Raw genomic sequence first — 26284 nt, 5'->3', positions numbered from 1 at the left:
TGCTTTTCCTTTCCTTGGACACTTATTTCGATGTCAGCCATTTTTTCGTTTGTGAGAAGATTTAGAGAAGGAACTGCAGTGCGGTCATCCTCTGTGAAACAGCTTTGGAAAAAGGTGTTTAGTATTTCAGCTTTAAGCATGTCATCCTCTGTTTCAATGCCATCATCATCCCGGAGTGTCTGGATATGCTGTTTCGAGCCACTTACTGATTTAACGGAAGACCAGAACTTCCTAGGATTTTCTGTCAAGTCGGTACATAGAATTTTACTTTCGAATTCACTGAACGCTCCATGCATAGCCCTTCTTACGCTAACTTTGACATCGTTTAGCTTCTGTTTGTCAGAGAGGTTTTGGCTGCGTTTAAACTTGCAGTGAAGCTCTCTTTGCTTTCGCAGTAGTTTCCTAACTTTGTTGTTCAACCACGGTGGGTTTTTCCCGTCCCTCACAGTTCTACTCGGCACGTACCTGTCTAAAACGCAGTTTACGATTGCCTTGAACTTTTTCCATAAACACTCAACATTGTCAGTGTCGGAACAGAAATTTTGGTTTTGATCTGTTAGGTAGTCTGAAATCTGCATTCTATTACTCTTGCTAAACAGATAAACCTTCCTCCCTTTTTTATATTCCTATTAACTTCCATACTGAGGGATGCTGCAACGGCCTTATGATCATGATTCCCTGTTCTGCACTTACAGAGTCGAAAAGTTCGGGTCTGAAACTTCCTGGCAGATTAAAACTGTGTGCCCGACCGAGACTCGAACTCGGGACCTTTGCCTTTCGCGGGCAAGTGCTCTACCATCTGAGCTACCGAAGCACGACTCACGCCCGGTACTCACAGCTTTACTTCTGCCAGTATCTCGTCTCCTACCTTCCAAACTTTACAGAAGCTCTTCTGCGAACCTTGCAGAACTAGCACTCCTGAAAGAAAGGATATAGCGGAGACATGGCTTAGCCACAGCCTGGGGGATGTTTCCAGAATGAGATTTTCACTCTGCAGCGGAGTGTGCGCTGATATGAAACTTCCTGGCAGATTAAAACTGTGTGCCCGACCGAGACTCGAACTCGGGACCTTTGCCTTTCGCGGGCAAGTGCTCTACCATCTGAGCTACCGAAGCACGACTCACGCCCGCTACTCACAGCTTTACTTCTGCCAGTATCTCGTCTCCTACCTTCCAAACTTTACAGAAGCTCTTCTGCGAACCTTGCAGAACTAGCACTCCTGAAAGAAAGGATATAGCGGAGACATGGCTTAGCCACAGCCTGGGGGATGTTTCCAGAATGAGATTTTCACTCTGCAGCGGAGTGTGCGCTGATATGAAACTTCCTGGCAGATTAAAACTGTGTGCCCGACCGAGACTCGAACTCGGGACCTTTGCCTTTCGCGGGCAATTGCTCTACCATCTGAGCTACCGAAGCACGACTCACGCCCGGTACTCACAGCTTTACTTCTGCCAGTATCTCGTCTCCTACCTTCCAAACTTTACAGAAGCTCTTCTGCGAACCTTGCAGAACTAGCACTCCTGAAAGAAAGGATATAGCGGAGACATGGCTTAGCCACAGCCTGGGGGATGTTTCCAGAATGAGATTTTCACTCTGCAGCGGAGTGTGCGCTGATATGAAACTTCCTGGCAGATTAAAACTGTGTGCCCGACCGAGACTCGAACTCGGGACCTTTGCCTTTCGCGGGCAAGTGCTCTACCATCTGAGCTACCGAAGCACGACTCACGCCCGGTACTCACAGCTTTACTTCTGCCAGTATCTCGTCTCCTACCTTCCAAACTTTACAGAAGCTCTTCTGCGAACCTTGCAGAACTAGCACTCCTGAAAGAAAGGATATAGCGGAGACATGGCTTAGCCACAGCCTGGGGGATGTTTCCAGAATGAGATTTTCACTCTGCAGCGGAGTGTGCGCTGATATGAAACTTCCTGGCAGATTAAAACTGTGTGCCCGACCGAGACTCGAACTCGGGACCTTTGCCTTTCGCGGGCAAGTGCTCTACCATCTGAGCTACCGAAGCACGACTCACGCCCGGTACTCACAGCTTTACTTCTGCCAGTATCTCGTCTCCTACCTTCCAAACTTTACAGAAGCTCTTCTGCGAACCTTGCAGAACTAGCACTCCTGAAAGAAAGGATATAGCGGAGACATGGCTTAGCCACAGCCTGGGGGATGTTTCCAGAATGAGATTTTCACTCTGCAGCGGAGTGTGCGCTGCAGAGTGAAAATCTCATTCTGGAAACATCCCCCAGGCTGTGGCTAAGCCATGTCTCCGCTATATCCTTTCTTTCAGGAGTGCTAGTTCTGCAAGGTTCGCAGAAGAGCTTCTGTAAAGTTTGGAAGGTAGGAGACGAGATACTGGCAGAAGTAAAGCTGTGAGTACCGGGCGTGAGTCGTGCTTCGGTAGCTCAGATGGTAGAGCACTTGCCCGCGAAAGGCAAAGGTCCCGAGTTCGAGTCTCGGTCGGGCACACAGTTTTAATCTGCCAGGAAGTTTCATATCAGCGCACACTCCGCTGCAGAGTGAAAATCTCATTCTGGAAGTTCGGGTCTGTTTGTTATCAGTAGGTCCAAGATGTTATCTCCACGAGTCGGTTCTCTGTTTCATTGCTCGAGGTAATTTTCGGATAGTGCACTTAGTATAATGTCACCCGATGCTCTGTCCCTACCACCCGTCCTAAACATCTGAGTGTCCTAGTCTATATCTGGTAAATTGAAATCTCCACCTAAGACTATAATATGCTGAGAAAATTTATGTGAAATGTATTCCAAATTTTCTCTCAGTTGTTCTGCCACTAATGCTGCTGAGTCGGGAGGTCGGTAGAAGGAGCCAACTATTAACCTAGCTCGGTTGTTGAGTGTAACCTCCACCCATAATAATTCACAGGAACTATCCACGTCTACTTCACTACAGGATAAACTACTACTAACAGTGACAAACACGCTACCACCGGTTGCATGCAGTCTATCCTTTCTAAACACCGTCTGTGCCTTTGTAAAAATTTCGGCAGAATTTATCTCTGGCTTCAGCCAGATTTCTGTACCTATAACGATTTCAGCTTCGGTGCTTTCTATCAGCGCTTGAAGATCCGGTACTTTACCAATGCAGCTTCGACAGTTTACAATTACAATACCGATTGCTGCTTGGTCCCCGCATGTCCTGACTTTGCCCCGCGCCCTTTGAGGCTGTTGCTCTTTCTGTACTTGACCAAGGCTATCTAACCTAAAAAACCGCCCAGTCCACGCCACACAACCCCTGCTACCCGTGTAGCCGCTTGCTGCCTGTAGTGGACTCCAGACCTATCCAGCGGAACCCGAAACCCCACCACCCTATGGCGCAAGTCGAGGAATCTGCAGCCCACACGGTCGCAGAACCGTCTCAGCCTCTGATTTACACCCTCTACTCGGCTCTGTACCAAAGATCCGCAGTCAGTCCTGCCGACGATGCTGCAGATGGTGAGCTCTGCTTTCATCCCGCTAGCGAAACTGGCAGTTTTCACCAAATCAGATAGCCGCGAGAAGTCAGAGAGGATTTCCTCCGATCCATAGCGACACACATCATTGGTGCCGACATGAGCGACCACCTGCAGATGGGTGCACCCTGTACACTTCATGGCATCCGGAAGGACCCTTTCCACATCTGGAATGACGGAGTGCACACGGAGTGCACATTGATTTTCTTCCCCTCTTGCTGCCATATCCCTAAGGGGCCCCATTACGCGCCTGACGTTGGAGCTTCCAACTACCAGTAAGCCCACCCTCTGCGACCGCCCGGATCTTGCAGACTGAGGGGCAACCTCTGGAACAGGGCAAGCAGCCATGTCAGGCCGAAGATCAGTATTAGCCTGAGACAGAGCCTGAAACCGGTTCGTCAGACAAGCTGGAGAGGCCTTCCGTTCAGCCCTCCGGAATGTCTTTCGCCCCCTGCCACACCTCGAGACGACCTCCCACTCTACCACAGGTGAGGGATCAGCCTCAATGTGGGCAGTATCCCGGGCAGCCACAGTCGTAGTCCGATCGGGGGATAGGTGGGACGAGCTGGCCGTCCCCGACAAACCCCCATCCGGACCCCCACAGTGATGCCCATTGGCAACAGCCTCAAGCTGTGTGACCGAAGCCAACACTGCCTGAAGCTGAGAGCGAAGGGATACCAACTCAGCCTGCATCCGAACACAGCAGTTGCAGTCCCTATCCATGCTAAAAACTGTTGTGCAAACAACGTCTGAACTAATCTAGAGAGAGCACAAACAATTCGACACAAAATTTAAACGATTATTAAAATACAAGGTTGCCTAATAGATGCAGTAACGCTGCTACTTGCGCACTGCTGACACACTGCTCGGCGGCGGAAGGAGACTACGCGATTTTACACTATTCAGGTACTAAAACGCGATGCTACACTCTCAAATACTAAAACACGCCCGAAATTTATGAATTAAACAATGCAAGTACCATAAACACGCAAAGAAATAAAGTATTAAACTATGTAACAAATAAGTGAGCTAAGAGTTTACGACTTGCTGCTGCAGCTGCTTATCCAACGGCGGCAGGGAGCACACTGGCTGTGACCAACCGACAATGGCCGTTCAGTACCTCCTCATTAGTTATGTGATATACACATTTAATCTTCAGCATTCTTCTGTAGCACCACATTCCGAAAGTACTATTCTCTTCTTGTCCAAACTATTTATCGTCCATGTTTCACTTCCATACATGGCTACAGTCCAGACAAATACTTTCGGAAATGACTTCCTGACACTTAAATCTATCCTCGATGTTAAAAAATTTCTCTTCTTCAGAAACGCTTTCCTTGCCATTGCCAGTTTACATCATCATCAGTTATTTTACTCCTCAAATAGAAAAACTCCTTTGCTGCAGGCCAGGGTGGCCGAGCACTTCTAGACGCTACAGACTGGAACCGCGCGACCGCTACGGTCGCAGGTTCGACTCCTGCCTCGGGCATGGATGTGTGTGATATCCTTAGGTTAGTTAGGTTTAGGTAGTTCTAAGTCCCACAGTGCTCAGAGCCATTTGAACCATTCGAACTCCTTTCCTACTTTAAGTTTCTCATTTCCTAATGTAATTTCCTCAGTATCACTCGACTTAATTCGACAAGGTTCCATTATCCTCGTTTTGCTTTTGTTGATGTTCATCTTATATCCTCCTTTCAATACACTGTCCATTACGTTCAACTGCTGTTACAAGTCCTTTGCTGTCTCCAACAGAATTACAATGTCATCGACGAACCTCAAAGTTTTTATTTCTTCTCCATGGATTTTAATACCTACTCCGAATTTTTCTTTTGGTTCCTTTACTGCTTGCTCTTTATACAGATTGAATAACATCGGGGAGAGGCGACAACCCTTTCTCACTCCCTTCCCAACCACTGCTTCTTTTTCATGCCCCTCGACTCTTATTATAACCGCCACCTGGTTTCTGTACAAATTGTAAATAGCCTATCGCTCCCTGTATTTTACCCCTGCCAACTTTAGAATTGGAAAGAGAGTATTCCAGTCAATATTGTCAAAAGCTTTCTCTAAGTCTACAAATGCTAGAAACGTAGGTTTGCCTTTCCTTAATCTGTCTTCTAAGGTAAGACGTAAGGTTAGTATTGCCTCACGTGTTCCAATATTTCTACGGAATCCAATCTGATCTTCCCCAAGGTCGGCTTCTACCAGTTTTTCCATTTGTCTGCAAAGAATTCGCGTTAGTATTTTGCAGGTGTGACTTATTAAACTGATAGTTCCGTAATTTTGACATCTGTTAACACCTGCTTTCTTTGGGATTGGAATTATTATATTCTTCTTGAAGTCTGAGGTTATTTCGCCTGTCTCATACATCCTGCTCACCAGATTGCAGAGTTTTGTCAGGACTGGCTCTCCCAAGGCCGTCAGTAGTTCTAATGGAATGTTGTCTACTCCCGGCTCCTTGTTTCGACTCAGGTCTTTTAGTGCTCCCATTTCATCTTCATCTACATACTGTTCCATTTCCATAATATTGTCCTCAAGTACTTCGCCTTGTATAAACCCTCTATATACTCCTTCCACCTTTCTGCTTTCTCGTCTTTGCTTGGAACTGGGTTTCTATCTCAGCTCTTGATATTCATACAAGAGGTTCTCTTTTCTCCAAAGGTCTCTTTAATTTTCCTGTAGACAGTATCTATCCTACCCCTAGTGAGATACGCCTTTACATCCTTACATTTGTTCTCTAGCCATCCCTGCTTAGCCATTTTGCACTTCCTGTCGATCTCATTTTTGAGACGTTTGTATTTGTTTTTGCCTGCTTCATTTACTGCGTTTTTATATTTTCTCCTTTCATCAATTGAATTCAATATTTCTTCTGTTACCCAAGGGTTTCTACTAGCCCTCGTCTTTTTACCTATTTGATCCTCTGTTGCCTTCACTATTTCATCCCTCAAAGCTACCCATTCTTCTTCTACTGTATTTCTTTCCCCCATTTCTGTCAATTGTTCCCTTATGCTCTCCCTGAAACTCTGTACAATCTCTGGTTCTTTCAGTTTATCCAGGTCCCATCTCCTTAAATTCCCACCTTTTTGCAGTTTCTTCAGTTTTAATCTACAGTTCATAACCAATAGATTTTGGTCAGAGTCCACATATGTCCCTGGAAATGTCTTGCAATTTAAAACCTCGTTCCTAAATCTCTGTCTTACCATTATATAATCTATCTGATACCTTTTATTATCACGCCCGGGTTCCCGGGTTCGATTCCCGGCGGGGTCAGGGATTTTCTCTGCCTCGTGATGGCTGGGTGTTGTGTGCTATCCTTAGGTTAGTTAGGTTTAAGTAGTTCTAGGGGACTGATGACCATAGCTGTTAAGTCCCATAGTGCTCAGAGCCATTTGAACCATTTGATACCTTTTAGTATATCCAGGGTTCTTCCATGTATACAACCTTCTTTGATGATTCTTAAACTAGGTATTAGCTATGATTAAGTTATGCTCTGCGCAAAATTCTACCAGACGGCTTCCTCTTTCATTTCTTAGCCCCAACCCATATTCTCCTACTATGTTTCCTTCTCTCCCTTTTCCTACTGATGAATTCCAGTCACCCATGACTCTCAAATTTTCGTCTCCCTTCACAACCTGAATAATTTCTTTTATCTCATCATACATTTCATCAATTTCTTCATCATCTGCAGAGCTAGTTGGCATATAAACTTGTACTACTGTAGTAGGCGATGGCTTCGTGTCTATCTTGGCCACAATAATGCGTTCACTATGCTGTTTGTAGTAGCTTACTCGCACTCCTATTTTTTTATTCATTATTAAACCTACTCCTGCATTACCCCTATTTGATTTTGTATTTATAACCCCGTATTCACCTGACCAAAAGTCTTGTTCGCCCTGTCACCGAACTTCACTAATTCCTACTATGTCTAACTTTAACCTATCCATTTGCCTTTTTAAATTTTCTAACCTACCTGCCCGATTAAGTGATCTGAAATTCCACGCTCCGATCCGTAGTACGCCAGTTTCCTTTCTCCTGATAACGACGTTCTCTTGAGTAGTCCCAGTCCGGATATCCGAATAGGGGACTATTTTACCTCCTGAATATTTTACCCAGAGAACGCCATCATCATGTAACCATACAGTAAAGCTGCATGCCCTCGGTAAAAATTACGGCTGTAGTTTCCCCTTGCTTTCAGCCGTTCGCAGTACCAGCACAGCAAGGTTGTTTTGGTTAGTGTTACAAGGCCAGATGAGTCAATCATCCAGACTGTTGCCCCTGCAACTACTGAAAAGGCTGCTGCCCCTCTTCAGGAACCACACGTTTGTCTGGCCTCTCAACAGATACCCCTCCATTGTGGTTGCACCTACGGTACGGCCATCTGTATCGCTGAGGCAAGCAAGCCTCCCCATCAACGGGAAGGACCATGGTTCTCGTGGGGAGGGGGGGGGGGGAGAGGGGGGCGAACCGCGATACTGACCGTCTAAGAGTGGTTGCACTACAGACAACACGAGTCGTGTACCTTCTTCTTGGTGGAATGACTTTGACTGATCGGATGTCGGACCCCCTCCGTTAATAGACGGTGCTCATGCAAGGTTGTTTATATATTCTTGCGGGTTTAGAGACATTTCTGAATAGTCAAAGGGACTGTGTCTGTGATACAATATCCACAGTCAACGTCAATCTTCAGGAGTTCTGGGAACCGGGGAGAAGCCAAACCTTTTTTTGATGTGTCGTCTATAAGTTCGTGAGGCTTTTGTTTGATGTGCGGTAACGTTCTTTGACAAAAGTGTATTTCAAAAACAGTAACTTTCATGCGAGTTTCTATCTTCGTTCTTGTGACGTATGTGAAGGATACAAGTAGTGTTGATTATATGTTAAATACGAAGCGTGAAATGATTGAAGTTTAACGCTTGCGACATTTTGTTCGCTTTTTGTACCGATAGAGCGGAGATGGGAGGTGGAGGAGGGGGGTGCTGTTGATATACGCTGCAGATAATGCTAATAACATTTGTGCTCTTTCAAGCAGTTTCGTTCTGACGTCAGTTATTTGCGTATTCAAGGAACAGTGTTCCAAAGTAGATAACAAATATGAGGATTTGGGCCTATATCCATGCACAGCGAGGTCATTCTAGTAGTTAAAAGCGGTTTAGGGAAGTCACGGTAATCGTAGTCCGTATGGTCAGACAGTGATTTGCGCCATCATACTGCTGAACGAGGGTGTGAGAGTATTGCGTCCTCTGATTCAAAGCAACGAAAGTCAATGAGCGACCGTATACACATTTTTGCTTGGAGGTTATCAGATACTTCAACGAGCATACCTATCGAATAACGTGACTGGTAACGATGTGTGGTGCCTTTAACAGAAGTAACATATTACTGGCTGAGGCCTAAAAAAACAAAAACAAAACAAACAAAAAAGCAATTTTCTCAGGCAATGGCAGTATGAATCCATAACGATAATTGGAAAATATGAAAAAATACGAAGAATGCTGCATTAAGTGTTGCTAATTTCACCTCTGGAGCATATGACGTATTCTCCTCATCTTATTGAAGAACTCCAGGAAACTGCGCATGAAACTTGGTCAGGCGACATCTTTCATTCCAAACTAATAAGTTTCTACAGGTGCGAAATCCAAAAACTGTCAGAGCACTGTAAGTTGTTTCGATAATGTAGGAGAATATATTAATTTCTCTGTATCTCTTCCTATTGTGTGCAGTAAACTAAAAAGTTTTAATAAAAGTGAAATGAAACTTATGATAAACGTACAATTAAAATCTACTTTTGTTGGAAAAGTAGTATCTGTAACTCAAGACGCCCATATAAAACGAATTAGCAATACGAACGCACTTTTGGATCAAACCTGTCCGCCTTACGTAACAGTGCAACAGTACCACAAGTATATGGAAATGTAGTAGTGGGAATGGGCACATGACGAAACCTTTTAATAAATTGTACACAGTTACAACTTAACCTACAAAGTTTAATATTAGCATAAATCTAAATTTTCTCGCAGAAACAGCATTAAAAGTGGTGTATCTGCAAAGTTCGCACCTTTGGAGCTATAGCTCCCACCCAGAGTTCTCCGGCGTATTAGAATCATCACGGAACGCAGTCTTCTCTCTGAACTGCGACAGCTTTGATAATACACTGACAAACAACTGCGCCATACAGTGCTACCTCATTGCCCAAGGGCCGTCTATGACTGACAGAACGTAACACATGACAGTAATTGTAATTTCTGCTTGGAACGGGATCCTGGAAGCAGAAATAAATTTACCTACCGCTTAAGAGAGAATCATTAACAATATTTAATCGATATTGCAAGAAAATATCAATTGAATGTATCAGAATAGTTCTCAGCCACTCATGGAAATACGTCGATGGCCACACAATTGCCAGACACATTCTGGATTGCTGCCACATCTCAAACTTACGGCAGGAAGTTTGTTTCCACAACTGAGTTGTTTCTTGAGAGTCTCGTACTTGTGTTTCAAAGACATGGAAAATGCAGTTGTCTAGTTGACCAAATAAATAAGCCAATGAGTGATATTTACATTTTTGTAAGTAGGGCTGGAGCTATAGTGTACTTATGAATAATGTTCAGAATCATCTAAGGGACTGTAAACACTACAAATTAAGAAAAGGTGAATTACTTAGGCAGCTCTCTCCCTCTGTACCTACTCTAATTATTTCCTTTCTCTTGTTTTAAGTGCACTGAAAACTAAAAAGCTAATTTGCTACACAGAATTAATTTTTTAATTTATTTTCCAGCGTCACCAGTGGTTACACTGTAAACTTCGTGAATACATAACATTTAAATTCTTGTAGCAGTATAAACAAACAAATCAGTTTTTATGAACACTGTTTTCATTGGCTCTATCCTGAGAGCTACAGTTAATATAAATTTTAAAATAAGAAACTGATATCGGCTTACCATTCGTGTAGAATTTAATCCTGCAAATGTAATGTAAGTTTTGTTGCAACTTTTTTAACATGAAGGGAAGTAGTTGTCATCAAAACAGTATTGTGTAAAGTTGTCGTCATTAAGCGAACTGCCGTTCAGTCTAAAAAAATCATAAGTTAAAAAGTGTCATTTGCTCATGATGATTACAATTCTCCGAGGTGACAAAAATCAAAAGATATCTCATACTATCGTGTAGGACCTCCTCTTGCCTGGTGTAGTGCAGCAACTCGATATGACATGGTCTCAACAAGTCGTTGAGCTATGCTGTCTTTATATATAATTGAGTAAGCGTTGCCGTTGCATGATTTTGAGCCTCAACTGACCTCTCAACTATGTCCCATAAACATGTGGTGCGTTTCATGTTGGGCGATCACCGTGACCACACTATTCGCTCGAATTGGCCAGAACGTTCTTCAAACTAATGGGGAACAACTGTGGCCCAGTGATATGACGAATTGTAATCCATAAAAATTCCGACGGTGCTTGGTCTCCAAATAGCCGAACATAACCATTTTCAGTCAATGATCAGTTCGACCAGAGGACCCAGTCCATTCCATGAAAACAAAGCCCACACTTACACAGCTTACACAGTGCTTTGTTGACAACTTGAATCCATGTCTTCCTGGGGTCTGAGCCACAATCTCATCAACTGAAATCGGGATCAGGCCGTGGCTTTCCGCTCGTCTAAGATCCAATCGATATGGTCATGAGTCCAGCAGAGGCACTACAGGCTCTGCCGCACTGTGAGCAAAGGGGTTGGTCGTCTGCTGCCACAGCCCATATCTTCAGATTTCGCAGCACTGTCTAACGGATACGTTCGTCATATGTCCCACATTGATTTCTGTTTCATTTCAGGCAGTGTTACCAGTCTGTTAGCACTTACAACCGTACGCGGGCCGTGCGGGGTAGCCGTGCGATCTTGGGCGCCTTGTCACGGCCCGCACGGCTGGCACCCTCTTGATGCTGTGGATATCGAAATATTGAATTGCCTAAGTATTTCCGAAATAGAACGTCCGAATGCCTTAGCTCCATCTACCCTCCCTCATTCGAAGCCAGTTAATTGCTGTAGTGCGGCCATAATCACGTCGGAAACCTTTTCACATGAATTACGAAAGTACAAATGACAGCTTGACCCTTTTATATGTACAGTGCGTGATATCACCGCCATCTATATATACATGTAGAGTGCTTCCCCATGAGTTTCGTCACCCCAATGCAAAACCGTTGCTACTGCTTTGTCAATAACGGCTAAATGGTTTTGATGAAGGTATTAATCAATGTGTAATATCACTGAGGAAGAGATGAACCAAAGTAACAATTAGTGTTCTGCAAAGCTGGAACTGGCATGAAATTTCTATACAGTGGCTTGCAGCTGGTGATATTTTCTCATAACTTAGTTCCTGATAGTTTCATACCAGGGTAGCCTCTCAGACAACAGATGATTCATATAAGACTTTTCAACATAAAATTGTATGTAAAATAGTACTGTCCTTGTGACTGAACATCATGTACTTGGCGACACTAATTTTAATCTAATTCCAATTTGCTAAGAAATGCAGAACACCGAATGAGTTTTGAACTGCTCTGAATGATGTGCGTGCTGCCTTGTGTACATCACTGAAACAGTTTATGTAGGCTGACAATCACACTGATTCTAGAAATGTGCACCGCTCTTCGCTGTTGTCTGGGATTGTATATTGTTAGCACCTTGTTGCTCACGACAGTAATTAGTTGTTTCCCTGACTGAGTTAGGCAGGCTGTGACAACATAAGCTTTCGCAGATTCATGAGATTATACTGATTGTAAGTGCCGACTTCATCTTTGTTTTAACATTTTCTAATTCACCATGAAGCTTGGTATGTTCACTACATTTCAAAGGGCTCCGCGCTGAATAAATAGACTTTTCACAGGCTTCACTGGAACAGCGGACTGAGGTCCATTGTTCAGGTTCTCAAAAGAACGACTCTAGTGCTGCACTTCATGACATCCAGGTATGGTGGGACTACTCTGCTGGTTTTAGGCGGAAGATTATGGCGAGCATAATTAGCAGCTCCAACATGTTTGGACAATCACAAGGTTTTACTTCAGATTCATGACAGACTATATTGTCTCACATTGGTCAGCACACTATCATATGCATGGGTTTCTTCAGTTTCCTATTCAGTCAAACATTCAATGTAGTTGACATGTAGGGAGGTTGAGATAATTGTCATGAAGTCAGGTGCGTGATTCTCAGCTATTATAAATGCTTCAAGTAACTCAGCCAAATGGCAAATCCATTTTTATAAATCTCTTGGTTAATTATATGTTTGTAACTTTGGTGATTTCAAGATTGATTCAGTCGCTTTTCATTTTAACGCGTTTTCCCTAATAAACTAAAGTGTTAATTGAAACTTTGTTTTGTTACCACATTTACCGTAACGATAAAATGTCAATTCCACAACTTCAGTTTCATTTGCTAGGGCCACAATATCTCATAATCATTATCCATCAGTATGTATTAATTAATTCAGCGTTAGGACTCAAGGGTGTATCTGTACTGTGATTAAATCTCGTTCAGTTAAATTCACTTACACACATGCGGCTTTTCATACTACAGTTATTGTTTTAATTCTGTAAATAATCTGAAAGACAAATTTTATCATTTGGACTGCAACTAAAATGATGGTCACTATGCATCTTCTATATGTTACAAACAGATAATCAATTCATTGACACCCACTGTACATTGCTCTGAAATTTACTGAACATTTCCAAGTATATAATACAGTTCTACAAACTTCATACCATATACAGATAACTTGGGAAGCATACCTGTTAAGAAACATTAAAAGAGCGGCTGAAGACCGAGTTGCCGCCTGCTTCACAACGTTATATAATACTACACAGCTCTTTAAATTATGCTGGGCTGTCGGAAAGGCTCATTATAAGACTTTTACGTAGAAGTTTTCTCAATTGACGATTTGTTTGATGCCGTATCTCAAAACAAGAAAACTGAGCTTTTTGATATGCGATTTTACGAAAAGATGAAAAAAAATTAAGTGACTGATGAGATGATAGTTGAGGAATCTCTCTGTATAATGGGAAGCGAAAGGAATACGTGCAAATTATTTATTTGATAAAGTAACGGGATGATAGGACATGTTTAAGTCATCAATAAAATATTCCATGCTACTAGATAGACCCGCAGAGGGCATAAATTGTAGAGGAAGCCAGAAAATACAATACATGCATCAGATAACTGAGAATGTTGAGTAAAGGTATTACTTTAAGGTAAAAAGTCTGGCACAAAAGATGAAGTCGTGGAGAACTGCAAACTGCATCAAAAAATTTAGAAGACTAATGGGAAAAAATTTTCAGTGCAGAACCGTGAGAATGTTGTTTTTGTCAGTGTGGTTGTTGTGGTCTTCATTCCACAGGATGGTTTGATGCATCTCTTCACGCTCTGTTGAAAAATTCCTCAAATATTGTTAACCCTCGTGTTTTGACAAGTCCTTGCATTGTCAAACCGTCAAATCCTTGATGTCTTGCAGTTTGCAGTACCAATCCATCTTTTGGTTAAAATGCGACATAAATTTATTTTATATCTAGTTTCTTTTATTACCTCCTTATGATCTAACCCATGTAGCAGCATATTTGAAAAGTTTCTATTGCTTCTTGCCTGAAGTGTTTGTTGTAGATACTCCATTTGAAGACTACACAGGAAGAAAGGATTAAATCTATTCTATAGATTGTTAAGAAGAGCAGTTTTAATATTTGAAACGTTGTGGCTTCATGGTTTCCTTAACAGACACCATATCCATGTAAGTGACAATCAAATTGGCTTTAAAGTAAAGGCATCAGAGAAGCAGTTCTGACGCTGCGGTTTAACATGGAATCAACACCAATGAAAAATTGAGACACTTTCATAGGAAATGTCGATCTGGAAAAATCGTGCGACTATGCCAAGTTGCGCAAGTTGTTCGAAATTCTTGGGAAAGTAGGGGTAAACTGTAGGGAGAGACGGGTAATACAAATCATGTACAAGAGCCAATAGGGAATAATATAACAGGAAGACCAAGAACGAGGTGCTCGGATTAAAAAGAGTATAAGATAGCACTGTAATCCACCTATACAACGAAGAAGCAATGATGGAAATAAGAGTGTAATTCAAAGTGAATGGATATCAATGGTAAGGTTCGCTGAAAACATTACTATCCTCAGAGAAAGTAAAGGAAAATTACACGATCTGATGAATTGAATGAACAGCGTAATGAGTACAGAATTGAATTTAGAGTAAATCGAAGAAAGGCGGAGTAAATGAGATGTAGCAGAAGTGAGAACAGAGGGAAACTTAACATCAGGATTAATGATCACGAAGTAGATGAAGTTAAGGAATTCTGCTACCTCAAAATAAGCCATGACGAACGGGGCGTCAATCTAGCCCTCGAAGAAAAAGTCATTTCTGGCCAATAGAGATCTACTGTTAACAAACATAGGCCTTAATTTGAGAAAGAAATGTCTGAGAACGTACGTCTGGAGCAGAGAATTATATGGTAGTGAGAGAAGAACTGTGGGAAAGCCGGAATCAAAGCTTTTGAGATGTGGTGCTACAGAATAATGTTGAAAATTAGGTGGACTGAAAAGATACGGAACGTGGAGATTTTCCGCAGATTCGGAGAGGAAAGGAAGGTGTGGAGAACGCTGAGAAGAAAAAGGCACAGTATAACACAACCACTGATAAGACATCAGGGAATAACATCCATAGTTATCGTAAGTACTTTGAGAGAAACCGAACGAGATATTAAGTTTTCTATTAAAATTTTACGATGGAATCATATGATGGAGGATAGATAGATGTGCCTCTTGAAACATTTCAAACACCTTCGTCTTGGTTAGGTCTTTAGGCAAACACAGTTTCTGTGTTTTATTTATGCTGTAATGACTGGACCTCAATTTAAATGAGTTATGTCAGTACAGGTGTTTTGTTCTGTATCTGCCGCAAGTTTGTCAGCTTGGTTTCCGTATTTCCCTCGTTTGTCATCTGGGGGACATACCTTCATGCTTTAAGGACTCATAATAGTTTCTAATCTTTTATTTGAAATCCCATGCAGTGATACAAAGGCGTTTTGAGAAACAGTCAGTTCTGTCACATTATTATCCCGCATTATTCTTACGTTGCAGTGAAATGAATAACCGTGCAAAGTAGCTACTGTCTCACTTCTGCGAGGCCTTCTGTACTGAATATTCTATGTAGGAATGAATCCTGTCAGTCGAAAACTTTGCTCATTCCATTGTTTCATCAGACTAAAGTTGGATACGAGTTTAATCTTTTCAGAATCACTTAGCATACCAGTACAATTTTCATTGTAGTTCCAATGCTCTTCTATTTAGAGTGTTGTTGTTGTTAGGTTTTTATGTACGTCAGACTGTGTATCGTAACTGTTTTTCTTCATTTACCACCGCTGCTTGATTATGGATATTTCATTATCAATTGAGACACAAACCGCCATGGGATATTACACGAAATTTAATTCCACGACACTATGAAGCAAAGAAGCTAATCTCAAGTGTGCTCTGTGTTAGCAGAAATCAAGAACTTCGACTATACACAAGAAACATCAACAGTGACATTGCATTTAACCATGTCAACAGTGAAACTTTCGTAAAACCAGACAAAGCAATCAATAAAGCTCCGTAATCCACACTTGAAGGATTTCTCTGCACGGGTACTGGGTGTTTGTATTGTCCTCATCATTTCATCATCATCATTCGTGACAGTGGCTAGATCGGACTGTGTAAATGCTTCGAATGTGCAAAAAATTGCGACTTTGTACGGGCGCTGATGACCGCGCAGTTGAGTGCCCCACATACCAAACATCATCATCATCAACACTTGAAGGACTTCATTCTTTCTTTCCATGTTTTTGAAAGACGTTACCCGTTTACTCAGTGTGTACCGTATTTTTATCTGGCTGAAACTTTGAGACTGAACCTTATACATTCAATTAAGTTGAACCAACCTAGAATCTGTCTGATGAACTACATAATTATGCCACTAACTCATACTAATGAAATTTGGACTGAACGCTTTTTTTGCGTGTAGTCTTCGTTTTCATCTCAGGCTACACGCCAGACAAATACTCCGGCCGGGGTGGCCGAGCGGTTGTAGGCGCTACAGTCGGGAACCGCTCGACCGCTACGGTTGCAGGTTCAAGTCCTGCCTCGGGCATGGCTGTGTGTGATGTCCTTAGGTTAGCTAGGTTTCAGTAGTTCTAAGTTTTGGGGGACTGATGACCTTAGAATTTAAGTCCGATAGCGCTCAGAGCCATTTGAACCAGACAAATACCTCCTCGAATGGATTTTTATCACAACATTTTCTTACCCACAATTTCGCCTGCGTACGCGCACGGTACTTTCATTGATATGACAAAAGATATGGAATAGCGAAATGCACATATGCGTATGACGGCAGTATCGCACACACAAGGTATGAAAGGACAGTGGTTTGGTGGAGCCGTCATTTGAACTTAGGTGATTCATGTGACAAGGTTGCCGACGTGATTATGGCCGCACGACCGGAATTAACAGACTTTGAACGCGAAACGGTAGTTGGAGCTACACACATGGGACATTCCATTTCGGAAATTTTTAGGGCATTCAAAATTCCGACATCCACAATGTCAAGGGTATGTCAAGAAAACGAGATTTCAGGCATTACCTCTCGCCACAGACAACACAGTGGCCGATGGTCTTCGCTTGACGACAGAGAGCAGTGTCGTTTGTTTATAATTGTAAGTGCTAACAGACGAGCAACACCGAGTGAAATACCAACAGACGTTCGACGAACGTATCATTAGGACAGTGTGGCGAAATTTGGCGTTAATGGGCTGTGGTAGTAGACGGCCGAAGCAAGTGCCTTTGCCAACAGAACGACTCGCCGGCAGCGCCTCCTCTGGGTTCGTGACGTCTGCTTGACACTAGACGACTGGAAAACTATGGCCTGAACAGATGAATCCTTATTTCTGTTGGTAAGAGCCGATGGTAAGGTTCGGGTGCGGCACAGACCTCACGAAGCCATGGACTCAAGTTGTCAGCACAGCACTGTGCAAGCTGGTTGCGACTCCATATTGGTGTAGGCTGTGTTTACATGGAATGGACTGTGTCCTCCGATCGAACTGAGCGGATCATTGACTGGAAATGGTTATGTTGAGCTATCTGGAGACCAAACGCCGATGGAATTTTTATGGATCACAATGCGCCATATCACTGGGCCACACTTGTTCGCAAATGGTTTGATGAACATTCTGGACAATTCGAACAAATTATTTTCACAATTAGATCACCCAACTTGAATCCCATCGAACAATTATGGCATTCGGTTCATGCACAAAATCCTGCATCAGCAACATTTTCGCAGTTATGGACGGATATATAGGTAGAATGGCTCTATATTTCTGCATGAGACTTATGTCATCTCAGGGTATATTACATACATATTCTCTCCTCCCAGTCTCAGGCCTTCTCTACCACGTACCTCTCTCTTTCCACTTCCTTCCTTCGTCACCTCATTGGGCATCCTCCTCCCTCCTCCCTCAGTCTCTTCCTCCCCCCAACCAACTCCACCTCGTGAGTCTCTCCATCCATCTCCTCCTCCCACCTCTAACCAATCCACTCCTACTCTGTCTCCCTCTGTCCACCTCCTCCTTCTCTACCTGCCCCCTACACTTTGCACGTTCCACCTGCTTCCTGCACCTCCCCATCTGACCTATCTGTATATATCGTCGCCTGTCTTTCTCTATATTCCTCTCCTCTTCCGTCCTTACTCTGATCATACCTCCTCCCTTCTCTGAACACATCTCCCTTCTGCCTGTACTACTCTGTCATTTCATTCTGCCTCCCCTCCCTCCCCCCTCTCTGCTTTCTGACCTCCTCCTTTTCATTCTCTAGGACCTCCTCCTTTATATGCATTTTCTCCTTTCCATTGCAACCTTCCACCCCACCTGTAGATCTTCTGTTTCCTTCTCCTTCTGTCCATCACCTCCTCCTACCTCTCTCTTTGTCCATCCCCTACTGTGAGCTCTAGCTATCCCATCCTCCTCCTTTCTCTGTCCATCTCATGCTGTCCTCTCGTCTTGTTGCCCTCTACCCCCCTCTCTCCGGTCAGCCACTCCCATCTATTCATATGCCTCCTGGAACGTATATTTAATAGTGTGGTTTAATGTATAGGAATTATAAACACAGAACAGGTCTAAGTTTTCCACTGTCATTTTGGAAATTATTAAATTCGTTTGCCAATAATCTGACCTCTGTAGACGTGTTTTACTTAAAACTATTAACCTCTGTAGCCGCAAAAGCTTTCGTTTTGGTGTCTTTAGATCTGTTGCCAGATAGATCCACGAGGCCCAGCCGATGACAAAAACCCCGATTATGTTGATTTATTAGTTTAGGATTATTGTCCCACAGACTAACGAAAAAGTGAAATCGGATCTTCATGGTCTTCACACTGAACTGTGTGTCCTAGAGTAATATAATTTTGCAGGACCACTGCCATATATGGATAGTATCTGCAAAACATGTGCTAACACAGTTAGTAGTAAAGAAGTAAAAAGGTCATGCCTCATGCCGACGCCTTAAGGGTCGAACAGCGAAACTTTATTAAGCGTATAAGATGTTTGAAATTGTGTGTGAAACTTGTTGGGAGTCGCTAAGTGTCCCCATTCTAAAGCACTTGACGATAATCTGGGTAATTTAAGGGGCAGTGAGTTACACGGTTTCAGCTCACATCTAGGAAGGATGTTCAAAAGGTGCAACACATTCTTTTTCTCGACCAATTTAGGCTGAAGAAATGTGGAATTTGTTGTGTAACATCATGCAATATTCCCACTTCCGCCTCCATGGTTTCACGAAGTTCTGATGTGACGACGCTATAAGTAGTTTTCAAAATGGCGACTGTAATGTTGGTGAGTGTCAAGCAGAGAGCTGTCATGGAGTTCCTTTTGGAGGAGAACCAGAGCATCGAAGGTATTCATAGGCGCTTGCCGATGTCTACCAAGAGCTGGCAGTGAACAAAGGCAGTGAGTCGCTGGGCGAGACATCTGTCACCATGGCAACAAAGTCACGCAGATCTGTCCCATCTCCGGCGTGCCAAGCGCCCGCTTACAGCTGTGACTCGTACAATTTTCAAACTTGCAAACCCTCGCATACGAAGGGATACAGTGGTCACAGTCAAACATCTCGTTGCGCTACTGGACTTCTCGGTTGGTTATACTGACATACTCGTTCACCATTTGAGGTACTCAAACGTGTGTGCCCAGGGGGTTGTTCACCACATAACAGAAGAAATTAAAGAGTAACGAAGGACCATCTCGGCAGGAATTGATTGCGTGTTATGAGGCTGATCGTGACAACATTTTGTCGAACATCGTCACAAGCGATGAAACAGCGGTGCATCACTTCGAACTGGAAACAAAGCAGCAACCAATGGGGTGGTGGTGGTGGGGGCGAGAGGGGTGCCACACTATCTGTCTTTCGAAGAAAAAGTTTAAAGCCACCCCATCAGCCGGTAAAATCATGGCAATTGCGTCCTGGAGCACTGAAGGGGTTATTCTGTTTGACGTCCACAGTCACGGTGCAACGATCAACTCTGAAGCGTATTGCGCCACCCTCAGGAACTTGAAGAACAGTGTGTTCCCCCCCCCCCCCCCCCAAAAAAAAAAAAAGTCAGACGGTCATTGATTTCTGCAAGACAACGCAAGGCCTCACATAAGCCTGCTCACTCAAAACTAGCTCAAAAAAAATTCTTTGGAGTGTTCTTCCTCATCCACTCCACAGTCCGAATCTCGCACCTTTAGAGTTCCGTCTATTAGTTCCAATGAGTGATGGACTCCGCGGGAAGCAGTGCACGGATTATGTGGATGTTATTGATGCAGAAAGATACTGGTTCCGACGTCGGCCAGTGGAGTGGAACCCTGCAGGCATGTAGGCCCTCCCTTTAAGATGGCATAAAGCAGTCGCACTGAAAAGAGATTGTGTTGAAAAAAGGGGTTTCGTAGCCAAAAGTAAACGTGAATGTGGTAGGGAAGCTAGAAAATCTAAAGATGTAAATGCTACGGCTGAGTGAAGCGAAATGGAAACGAGGATTTGCGGTCAAAAGAGCGGCAGAAAATGATACAATGGGAGTAGGATTTGTTGTGAACAAGAAGGTAGGGCAGAGAGTGAGTTACTGTGGACACTTCTGGGGTGCGGTTGTTCTCCTCAGAATCGACAACAAACATGCACCGACAACAATAGTTTACTTATACATGCCGACGTATCAAGCCGAAAATGAAGAAGTAGAAAGAGTATTTGAGTAAACTGGACGAGTAATTCAGTACGTAAAGGGAGATGAAAATCTACTAGTCATGGGCGATTAGAATACGGTTGTAGGGGAAGAAGCAGAAGGAAGGTTTACGGGAAATGTGGGCTTGGTACTAGGAATCAGAATAGAGAAAGACTAACTGAATTCTGCAATAAATGTTAGCAAGTGATAGTGAATACACTGTTCAAGAATGACAAGAGGAGGAGGTATACTTGGAAAAGGCCGGTAGATAACGGGAATATATCAGCTGGATTACGTTATCATTAGACAGAGATTCCGAAATCAGATATTGGATTGTATCGGGAATATAAGAATTTTTAACATCGTGCAGCCCATGTCAGCAACTGTGATAACTAAACTTATAGCACGTCAGCTCCAGTTGCAAATAGAACCAATCTTTTCCTTGGTTTCAGCCAAAATAATTTGTTCTTCTTCAGAAGCTATTGACACTAAACTATTGCATGCCAAAATTTGGCACAATTTAGTGATGATGAAGAGTAGGCTGAAGTTAAAGAGACTAGTTGGGAAAAATCAATAAGCAAAGAAGTGGGATCCGGAAATACTAAGGAATGAAGAGATATGCTTTATTTCCTCTGAGGCAATAGACAGTGCGATAAGGAGTAACTCAGCAAGCACTTCAGTTGAAAAGGAATGGACTTCTGTAAAAATGACACTCACAGAAATTAAGAAATAAAACACAGGAACAGGGAAGGTAAGTGCGAAGAAATCATGGGTAACAGAAGAAGTGCTTGATCTGATCGATGTAAGAAGCAAGTACGAAATTCAGGGATACATAAATACAAGGAAGTAAGTGCAACGAAGCTAAGGCGACATTGCTTCATGAAAAATGTGAAGAAATCAAAAAGCAGATGATTACTGGAAGGACTGTCTCAGCATATGGAAAAGTTAAAATAAACTTCGGTGAAATTGAAAGCAAGAGCGGTAACATAAAAGTGCAACGAATGTCCACTCTTAAATGGTGAGCACAGAGCGGGTGGATGGAAAGAGTAACTGAAGGTCTCTATGGGGGAAGACTTATCTGATGGCAATATAGAAGAAGAAACAGGAGAGGATACAGTTTTGAAAGACTTAGGGTTGAATAAGGCAGAAATGATACATAACATTCCAACAGACTATGTAAAATCATTGAAGGATGTGGCAACAAAATGACTGTACACGTTGACGTGTAGTATGTATGGGCCTGGCTTTCGGAAAAAAAATAATCCACGTAATTCTAAAGATCACAAAGGCAAAACTGTGCGATAATTATTGCACAGTCAGCTTAACAGTTCATGCGTCCAAGTTACTGACACGAATAATATACAGTAGAACGGAAAAGAAAACTGAGTATGTGTTTGATAATGACCACTTTGGCTTTAGAAGGGTAAAGGCATCAGAGGCCATTCTGATATTGCAGTTGATATTGGAATCAAGATTAAAGAAAAATCAAGATACGTTCATAGAATGTATCGACTTAGACCTGGAAGAAGCATTCGACAATGTCTAATTGTGCATGTTACTCGAAATTCTGAGAAAAATGGGAGTAGGAGCAGTATGTTTAAGAGCAGAGAGGGAACAATAAGAGTGGAAGACGAAGAACGTAGTGCTAGGATTAAAAAAAGATTGTGATACAGGGCTGTAATCTTTTAGCTCTACTGTTCAGTGTATACTTCGGAGAAATAATGACGAAAAGAGGGGAATAAAAATTCAAGGTGAAAAGATATCAATGATAAGATTCGCTGATTTCACTGCTATCCTCAGTGATAGTGAAAAAGGATTATAGGAGCTGTTGACTGAAATGAACAGCCTCATGATTATAGAATATCAAAAAATGGTTCAGATAGGTCTGAGCACCATGGGACTTAACTTCTGAGGCCATCAGTCCCCTAGAACTTAGAACTACTTAAACCTAACCAACCTAAGGACATCACACACATCCATGCCCGAGGCAGGATTCGAACCTGCGACAGTAGCGGTCGCGCGGTTCCAGACTGTAGGGCGTAGAACCGCTCGGCCATCTCGGTCGGCTATAGAATACAGACTGATAATAAATCGAAGAACGAAAGTAGTGAGAAGTAGTAAAAATGAGAACGGTGAGAAAACATCAGGATTGGTCATCACGAAGTAGATGAAGGTAAGGAATTCTGCTACCTAGGTAGCAAAGTAATCCATGACTGGCGAAGAAAGGAAGACACAAAAGAGGATTTGCAATGGCAAAAAGTGCATTCCTGGCCAAGAGAAGTCTACTAGTGTCTAACGTGGACCTTAAGATGAGGAAGAAATTTCTGAGAACAGCTTCGTATGGTGAGGTGACATGGACAGTGGAAAATCCAGAAAAAAAGAGAATGCGGTCATTTTAGATGTGGTGCTACAGAAGAATGTTGAAAATTAGGTGGACTGATGAGATAAAGAATGTAGAGGTTCCGTGGAGAATCGGCAGGAAATAAATATTTGGAAAACACTGACAGGAAGAAGGGACAGGGTGGTAGGACATCAATTAACACATCACGGGATAGTTCACGGTATTAGAGGGATCTGTAAAGGGCAAGAAATGTTGAAGAAGACTGAAATTATAATACATCCAGCAAATAGTTGAGGATGCAAGTTCCGAGTGATACCCTGCGATGAAGAGGTTGGCACATGAGAGAAATTGATGGCGGACCGCATCAAACCAGTAAGGAGACTAATGACACAAAGACAAAAAAGAGACGAAAGAGTGGGGAATAATACAGCGTATTGTAATCCTGAAACGTTCTTTCAGAAAAAAAGTGTTGCAGTGTGTTGCATCACTTATTTAACGTTAATACTCGACTTCTTCTGTCGAAGATTTAACGTAAGATTATGTCCATTAATGAGTTAGTGAGTGTATGAAATATCGATAATCATACGTTAAACGCCCCCTGAAAGCCGTTAGAGAGGCAACTTCCAACTAGCTGTAACTGGAATTGTGCTTTCGTGTGCTCAGTTAGCCATTTAGTGACAGTGTACTCCACGTACACCACTCAATTTGGTATCAGGTGATATCACTGGTAACCTATTTCAAAAAGGATGTGACTTCGCATTTGGGACTTCTTTCACAGCAGTCGCGATATCGTCTGCGCCTGAAACAAGAAGAGCGTTGGTCCCCTCAGAGATGTGCCGAAACGGGAAAAGTGAAGCAGATGGATACAGAGGCCCCAGGGCTGTGTGCCTCTTCACGGCACGGCACTTGACTCCAGACTCCAGAGGGCTGTGAGCTGGAGGACAGGGAAGGGGCGGGACACGACACACGTCACCTCGAGTATTTCTGCTCTCACTCGGCGACCAGCCGAGAGCAAGGAAAAGCTGCACAGCAGACTCCCAGCACACAACCAAGCGGAGACAGCCCCCGAGAATGGTGGCTGCCTAGCAACTGATAATGCTGGAGCTACCACAGTGTACACCGGCAAAGTGTAAGCTCTCTTCCATCCATACACAACGACCTGTTGAGTTGAGGGCATCTACGATGCTGTCTCTATCACCTCCTTTCACACTATTCAGTAGACTATCCCATACACCCCTCTCCCGTTTGATTCCGCTGTGCGAAGGAAAAGGCTGTGTGTGCACATTAGTGCCTACAGTCGAAAAAAAGAAACAGAACCAGTTTTGCAAACGATATCACTATTCCTCTAAACCATCGTACAAAAATAGCTGAGTGGCCAACTACTCTATTGTTTACAAAGTAATTATTAATACTGCTGTATAAGCTTTCACAATATATTGCTATGTACACTTGCGAAAAAATCTATAAAATCACATTGTAGTTAAAGATCCTTGTTTTTTGGTAAATAATCTTTTTAACTCCTCTGCAGTCTCATGACAATAATTCTAAAGAACGTATTTGTTACGTTTATCATTTCTTTGTTAAATAATTTTTTATGTTCCGCAAAGAGCGTCACCTTTCTCTCAGCTGGATCATTTAGAACTTGCAGTTTATTAACTAGATGTGGGGCGAAGGATTTATTTTACAGATATCACTAATTTCGAATTAGGTAAAAACTAGCCTTCCTTATTATAAACAACACGTTCAATACAGTTAATGGAAATACTCGATTGCTTGAACACTTATCACCAGAGCACTCGGCTTCAGTTCCAGAAATTAAAAGTTTTTCGTGAAGTATATTCGCAGTTGAAAATATGTTTCATGGATTTCATAAGCATGACGGTTATAGCTGCCGCAGTGCATGTTCCTTCTGACATGCATACATATCCAAAGGAACACTGCATCGTCTTCTCAACAACACAGGCACTGAAATATCGGTTGAAAGGTTTTAGTAAGGCTACACGAGAGATATCGTAGTCGAAAACCCGATAAAGCACGTAACGAAGCGCAGAAATAAAATATACTCATGTGGTTACAGGAAAAACATAGAAGAAATCTACAAATAGACATTGAAAAGGAGAATGTAAATATCACACACCGTATCGTCAGCTAACGGAAACAGTTCCAGTTCACACGTAGTCTAGGATATTTTGTTCAATTGCTGATAAAAAAGTCCTCGGTCCCAGCCACTGCTTAAATCGTGAATAAACATCATCAGCAAAGCCAGCAGAAGAGTTGCGACATAGGAAGCCAGTTCAGGACCCTCTCTTGCGCTTATAGTTGGAAACTACCCCTAAAAGACTTAAGAATCAGCAATGATCAACGAAATGAAGATACAGAACACAATGGAGACCACTATATTAAAGTCACACAATGTGTATTTACAGTGTTGTAGCAGGTAAGTGAAAAAAAGTGTCATTATGATCTCTCCATTGTCGAACTATTACGGATTAGTCCCCAATTCGGATGTTTGAGAATGGACTACCAACCAGATCATGACAAAAAGATGGAATAACTCACGAATTCCTATCCTGTGCCAATTTTTCATCTCAAAGTAGCATTTGCAACATACGTCGTCTAGTATTTACAGGATGTATTCGAATCTCCGTCTTCCATTACAGTTTCTAACCTGTACAGCTTCGTCTAGTAAATGTAAGTTATTCCCTGACGTCTTAAAAGATGTATATCCACCTGTCCATTCTTCTTGCCAGTGTGTTCTATATATTCCTTTCCTCGGAGCGGAGAACCTACTTCTTCCTTACCTTGTCACCTTCTTCCTTACCTTGTCATTCCACCTAATTCCCAATATCCTTCTGTATCACATCTCAGATGCCTCGATTGTCTTCCGAATTTCCTGCAGTCCATGTTTCACTACAATACAATGCTGTGCTCCTAACGTACATTCGCAGAAATTTCTTCCTCAAATTACGGCCTATGATTGATACTAGTACATTTCTCTTGGGCAGGAATTCAGTTTTTGCCTGTGACAGTCTGCTTTTTATAGCCTTCTTGCTTCTTCCGTCATGGGTTATTTTGCTGCCTAGCTAGCAGAATTCCTTAACTCCTTCTTGATCACCAATCCTGATGTCAAGTTTCTCGCTTTTCTCATTTCTCCAACTTCTCATTGGTTTCGTCTTCCTTCAATTTACTCTCAATCCATGTTCTATACTCA

This window comes from Schistocerca piceifrons, chromosome 4, assembly GCF_021461385.2.
Source record: "Schistocerca piceifrons isolate TAMUIC-IGC-003096 chromosome 4, iqSchPice1.1, whole genome shotgun sequence".
NCBI classification, from domain to species: Eukaryota; Metazoa; Arthropoda; class Insecta; order Orthoptera; family Acrididae; genus Schistocerca; species Schistocerca piceifrons.
This window is presented reverse-complemented; position numbering follows the sequence as displayed.